This window comes from Chaetura pelagica, unplaced genomic scaffold (assembly GCF_000747805.2).
Source record: "Chaetura pelagica isolate M959 unplaced genomic scaffold, ChaPel_1.0 scaffold45, whole genome shotgun sequence".
Lineage (NCBI taxonomy): Eukaryota > Metazoa > Chordata > Aves > Apodiformes > Apodidae > Chaetura > Chaetura pelagica.
In genome coordinates, this window is record NW_009953217.1 from 3,469,993 (window position 1) to 3,477,016 (window position 7,024).

Below are 7,024 nucleotides of genomic sequence, written 5' to 3' on the forward strand. Positions count from 1 at the left end.
TGGACCAGATGATCCTTGAGATCCCTTCCAACCTGGTATTCTATGACATTCCAAGTAGCTAAGAAAAGAAGAAACCTCAAGTCACCCCTCTCCTAGATGCAGTTAATTGCCTCTGAGAAGAGACACATCCACTAAGAGACAAAAAGACCGAGTCTATAAGCTAAAAGCTCTTATTCTGATTTTTGCAGACTTTTCACACATCCTTTTTTCATTCCTTTGAACAGCTACTGTCACATCAAAGTTCATAACATCAAAGTTCATAACAGAGCTATCCATCCAGGAGCTAATAATTCACATACCTCACAACCAGGAAGTCATTTGGGCTTTAACCTCTCCATTCTGGGATCCGTGTTAACAGACCCTTCTCCCCAGATCATTTTTTGTGTTTCCAATCTGTCTCCCTTTACTGCCAGAAAGGCCAGGGTTATTAAAAAAGGCACTAAGAGGAAATAAGTCATTAAACTCGAAACATTAGAAAAACCCCACATTCAGTTTAGGATAAGCAGAACTGTTGTAATCTCAATCGCTTTGATTTCCCTTGCCAACCCTGCAGACACACACACACAGAAATCCAATATCCCTCTGCACTTCAGAGGAGGGATTATGACAGAGCAGAAGAGGGTTCTGTGGGTGTGTTTCACTGTCTCACCATAAGCATATTCTGCTGGCATCTATTAAGAAATCACTGCACATTATTAAGATTTCTCTTAATTAGCATTAGCTACGTTACACTCCATTTTTTCATAGCAAACCAGATTTCTTTACAGCTGCATAATGTCAGTAAGTGCCCTATGAGATTAACCTCATCCTCACATACATCCAGCTTAGAAAGAGGCATAGCTTGAATTTGAGTGTCCACCTTGGAGGAGGAGACCCAACAGAATGTATTTTTCCATCATGTTCTGGCTGCTCCCTAAACGTGAGTGAAATGTACAGACCTTCAGCTGAGCAGAACACCTCCTAGGAAATGGTATGGAAGCTATTAAAGTTTAAAATGCAATCATGTACATGGAAGAGAGGTCAGTCCTTCACACTGCTTCGAGTTCAAGCAAAAGACAAAGAAGGGAAAATGTCTCAACTGATTAGAATAGGTCAATGGAAAAGGAATAGAAAACCTGAGGTGTGGGGAAGAGATCCCAAAATAACTTAGACTGCAGCGCATGTCCCTTGGTGCCCAGTCATGACTCAGTGACCCCTGGCACCTCACTTATCTTCTCCTGGCATCAGCTTTCCTACAGGAGCTGGGTGAATGCAGGGCAGAGTTACACACCAGCTTTGCACAGGGGTAGGGTTTTATTCAGGACCATTTCAAGATGAAGAAATGCAAGATGAGAAGCAGCTCAGGTGCAAAGAGCCATCCACCAGTCAGGGGATACCCTCTGTCCTTCCCCTGTGCTGAGCTGCTGGAGCGGGGCTGGGATGCACAGGGAAGGGGACACAGAGTGGGAATGACCTCTCCTCCTGCCCCAGGAACCTCAGGGTGTCAACTGAAGAAACTTGCTAGCATGAGTTTCCCCATCAATCAGAGTGACCAGCATGGCCAACCACAGCTCAGAGTAGCAGAAAACAAATGCTCCAACAAGCTGCTCTGTGTTTGCTCTGGTGACTAACAGCTCAGGGGGAAAAAAAGTTTGCAAGCAATTTATGAGTGGAAAAAAAAGGTAACACTTGACTATTATTCATTGCAAATCATTCATGCTCTTTTTCATGCAAGTAGTCCATCCATTCATCAAAATTTTTGCCCCATCCATGGCTGGGAAACAAGCTGTTACTCATTTTTATTTTCTTGTGTTGCACTCAAGGTATAAAACATAAGGAAAATCACACTCTGCTGGTACAGAGGCGAGGGACAGGCTCCCAGAGAAGCAAAGCTGCAGGCCCCAGTGCCATGAGGCTGCAGGCAGCTCTCCTGGGGGGAAGGAGCAGAAATTCCCTGAGAAAGGGCTGTTGTCAGCACGATGGGGAAATGTGAGCCTTCAGATTGCCCCCCTCCTTCAAAGGCTGCACTGCTGCAGCGCGGTCAGTGGGAAGCAGGGCGCAGCAGTGGCTGCAGGGATGGGTAGAGCCATGGCCTGCAGCCCAGCAGCACCAGGGCAGCGGGTCCCAGGAGCCTCCTTGCACCCAGCGCGAGGCAGCCCAGGGCCCCAAGGTTAAGTGTGTGGGGCCTCCCCTCTGCAAACTCGGGGCTCTCAGCTTTGTCTTTGGGGAGGCAGGATGAGAGACACGGTGACAAGAGCCGAGTTTTCCCGCGGGAGGCTGAAGGCGCCCGGGCCGCGCTGGGCGGGCACAGGAGCAGCCCCGTGCACCTGCACACGGGTTGAGTTACTGCATGTGGCAGGTACCAGACGGGTCTTCGCACGCCTAATTATCCAATCTGGATTTATGATAATTGCCTGGGCGAATCCAGCAGGCAGGCAGGGCTGGTCCTCAGCTTGTCAGGCTGCTGATACAGGAGGGGAAAAAAAAAAAAAGAAAAAAAAGCTGTCAGACTTGCTTATGCATTCCTGTTCTGTTGTTTTTCCATTTCATTGATTAAAATGTGAGAGTGAATTTAGCCTTAATGAATGTCAAGGACTCTCTGGCTGGCAGTAGAACCACTCTGGGCTGCGCTCCGTGAGCTTCCGTGCCGGGCTGTGCCAAGGCTGGGAGCCCCGACCTGCTGTGCCGGGACAGCACACGGGTGAGGAGGGTGCTGGCTCCTGGCTGAGCACCCCAGCCTGCTTCATCCTGGTACTGATGCTTGGGCTGCCCCACTACAAGGGTAAAGTCAGGCAGCCACACAGGAAAACCAGCCAAAACCATTTCTACCAGCCAAGGCAGAAATGCTGTCACCCTCCCACTGCTCCCCAGCCTGGACCCAGCCCGGCAGAGGCAAGCAGCTCCCACTCTGCTCTTGCAGAGGGAAATGTTTACCTACAGCCCTGCCTTTCTGCAGCAGCTGGAAAGTAGGCTGAAATACAGGAAACATGACATCATTTGCCTTCTCCCAGCACAAGATAGATTAGCTCCTTTGTAAGGGGAAGCAGTGGTGAGAAACACACACCCCCAGCAGTAAATTCCACTATTACAGAGAGACATTTATTGGAAGATAACAAAAGAAAGCTGCTTCTACAGTGACTTTTTGGATAGAGAAAAGGAGACATCTATTTTATTCCTTTGAAGTAGATACTGTGTAGGAAATAGCCAGCTTTTTACAGCTGACTGTGTTTTCAGCTATAGCTTTCCCCAAGCCTGCTCTCAAAGCTACGTGCTGTATGAGTCACTCCATCAAATAAAGAGCAATAATAAGTTATTGTGAGCACTAGGCCTTTAGATTTCTCAGTCTCTTCATCTGAAGAATAAAAATTACCCCCCTCCTGACTTCTTAACTTTGTTGGCCAAACTTTAAAGCTGTGGCTGGAAACCAAGCAAAAGTACCGAGCGAGCTACTGTAGTACAACTGGTTTCATGTAGTTCAAAGTCAACATTCCTGGGTTCATTTCCCAGCTCTGCCATGGCCTTTTCTTTTCCTTTTATTTATTCAATTTTTTGATTAAACCTTCAGCAAGTCATTTGATGAGTTTCTCCTCAGTAAAAGAAGCCTCTCCTGCAGGGCACCAGGAGGTGGAGAAATTCATGTGAGCAAATTGCTTTAAATCATTCTTGTATATAAAGCCGTATTAATTAATAACAAAATTAGTTACTAATTCCTGAAGAGATCACCATTTAAGGTAAATGTAAACCCACCCCCATGGCCCTCATATCCACCATTGTTTCTAGGATTGAGTGGGATGCTGATCAGACTGGGGTTTTTGCCTTGTCAGGTTGGCCACTCCAAGGTGCTTCTGGTCAGCCTGGGTTAGTTGGGTTGAATTCACCATAGAAAGATTTAACACATATTCTTCATTCAGGCTCTTGCTACACCAGTTTCTACATTTTCCTATTTCTCATACCAAAATCTCCCTTCTATCACCCAGCTCCATCCCTGCACCTCTTCTCCTCACTGGCTTGGATGGCTGGGGACAGGATGATATATCCCATCCGTGCCCCTGCAGAGAGGACAGGTAATTTTGGCTCTGCTTTGTGTTGCAAAGATGACCTTGCTTGTCTGCAGCAGTGGATGTAGCTCCAAGCCTTGTGCTTCACACCCACAAAGGGAAAGGAAACACCTCTCCTGGTGCTTCTGCGCACCCTGATAATTCCCAGAGAGCCAGGGAGCCTGCTAGGAGGGAGTTTTTTCAAGAGAGCAGCTCACAGTGAGGTCTGATTTCTGGCTTGGAAATGCATTATGCATCTGGTACCTTGGGGAATGTGTGGAGCAGGCTGAGAGAGGCTGGCAGTGGGTAGCTATTAAATATATTGCAGCTATTATTATTATTATTACTGTTGAGAAGGCAGGCACTAGGATATCATTGAGGGAGGCTGAAGAGAAGACATAGAAGCAAAATACAAGCAACACATAGGAAATCAAACCATCTTCAGAAAGTAACACAGGGAAATGCAAAACCAAAGTAACACTAACTGGAGCAGGCAATTTTTCTGCAAGTGTTTCCACATTCAACCCACTGCCTGCTCCTCAGCCACAACCAGAGCCCCATTTTGCACTGAAGTGGAGTGTTTAAACCTAGAAGGAATCCAGCAAAAGTAAAGGTTGTGCTCAGTGTGACATTTTGCTGCAGGGTCTCTGGGTCAGAGATGCACTTGTACAGATCAGGAAGGAGTCATTCCAGGAAGGATGCTGGCTTGTTCTCAGTGGCTCTGCTCGTGCAACCACGGACATCTAATAATATGTGGGACCGTGACACCTGAACCATGACTGTCTGTTCATGCAGATGAAAGCTGCCATATCCCTGTAGGACTGCAGTTTGGCTGAGGGAGGAGGTGGTCCAGCGACAGGAGCAAGGAGATTGCAGAGCAGGCATTCAGTCCTTGGTTTTGGCAAAAAAAAATGCAGTATTTCCTTAGGAATAAGAAATAGGAATATTCTAATAACATTCATTTTAGAGTCAAAGGCTCAATCCAAAGCCCACTGAGGAGCAGAGAGAGATTCCCAGTGTGCCTGAGACTAAGCCTACAGTGCATGTTGCTCTGCTGATTTATTGAAGACTGATGCTCACTCTCCCAGGGGATCCCGAGCAAAGAGCAAAGCACATTAAGGCTGCTACCTCTGGAAATCCAATTTCAAGACAATTAACAACAGCAAAAAGATTGCTTTTTGCATCCGTAAAACTGCAAAATTCTGCCTGTTGTTACTCCTCAGAAATGCTGTGGTAGTGCACATTGCTGTTAACATAAATAACCCTTTCCACTCATAAATACCCTCCCAGCTTTCAGACACCCCTCAGGTCTTTTTGTCAGTGTCCTAGATCTGCTAGTGCTCTAAGAAAAACATACACCAGCAGAACATTCTCATTATTCCTACTTGTAAAGATAGTCATAGGAAAGTAGACACTACCTGACCTAAGCAGGGTACTTGATGGAAGCAAATCACTACACTCACACTTAAAACACCACGGGATTCAGGGGCTCACGTCAAAATCTGGATCTGCCTGTGCATGGAGCTCTGCAGGCTTCCAGAAGGTAACCCCTGTACAAAAATCAGAAGGAAGCAGAATAAAGGTGTGTTGAAAGACCACTTTTATTCCATTTTATTGAAAGAAGAACTTTAGAAATGTTCTCACTCCCTTCTTCTAAGGAAATCAATGGGACTATTGTCACCCTTTTCAAAAGAAGCGAGATCAGGCTTTTCACTGAACACAACAAAACAGAAAGAAATACACTTGCCCTTCCCTGGAGCACTGCAGGCTGCTCGGCCAGCCTGGCTGTTCTGCAAAGGGCAGGCAAAGCAGCTGCCAGCTGTGGTGTGCTGGGCCCACACCACAAAGGCCAGTTACGTTGAGACAATTCAATGGACATCACTTTCCAGCAACCAGGCCCAGCTCAGGTGGTCAAACTTTCTGTATATTTGACAGAGCCTTTCCCCATGCCAAGGGTCCCTGTGCCTTTCCCCTCTTACCATGGCAGAGCTGAGGACGTTTGTCACCCACCTCCCTCCTGCACTCCTAGGGACAAGCAGGTATATAGAGGCAAAGATTTTCCTATGCCTCTTTTCTTTTTAAAATCTCTTATTTCCCAGGGAGTTTCAAAACAAAATCACTTTTATTCCAAGTTAGATTGGAAGTTTCCAAATGGAAATGACATCTACACTGAAACACATGCCAGGCTCCAGGGCAGCCCAGCCCTTGGCTGCTAGAAATCTGGTGCTGTCTTTTCAGGGGCAGAGCACAAGACATCTCATTTCACACAGCACATCCCACTGGGGATCCAGTACCTGCCACATGTCATTATTTGTATGGGCTTTTGATGACTAAACCATTTATCAGGTATTTGCTCCCACAGGATTGTAATGTCTGCCTCTGCTGAAGCTGCTCAGGGAGGTGAACACACTGCACCCTGCTGCAGAGACCAGCACAGTCCTGAAGCACACCAGAAGCAGCTTCCAGCTCTTCATCTCCAAACACACCTGGCCAGTGCAGGGAGCTGTCTGCTCTCCCCACAAGACCCCAGTGCCCAGCAGGAGGGTCCTGCTGGCAGCCCTTCACACAGCTCCCCTCCACCCTCCCCATCACCCTACTCATGTGCATTCAAGTCATCAAGGTATCATCAAAGCTAGTGGTGAAGGGGCCCGTAAGTTCCACCGTGGAGCAGCATCATCCCCTGCTAATGGTCCCAAAGGCAGAGGGACCCATCCTGGACAGAGTACAGTGTCTCCAGCCCAGCTCCATCTGGGCCACCCAGCAGCCCTCCAGTGTTCCCACACGCAGCTTTCCCAGCACATCCCTTCGTCAGCACTTCACGTGCTCAGCAACACAAACTAAACTTTCTTTCATCAGCCTCCTCAGGCCCTGGGCTTGGCTTGTGGGCAGGTCAGGGCTTGTGAAAGGTACAACCCAATTGACTGCAGGGTATTTGGTGCCGTGTGGCTTGTTAAACCAGACGGGGATTTCATCTTCCCTCCAACATCCTTTGAAAAACGCAGCCCCGA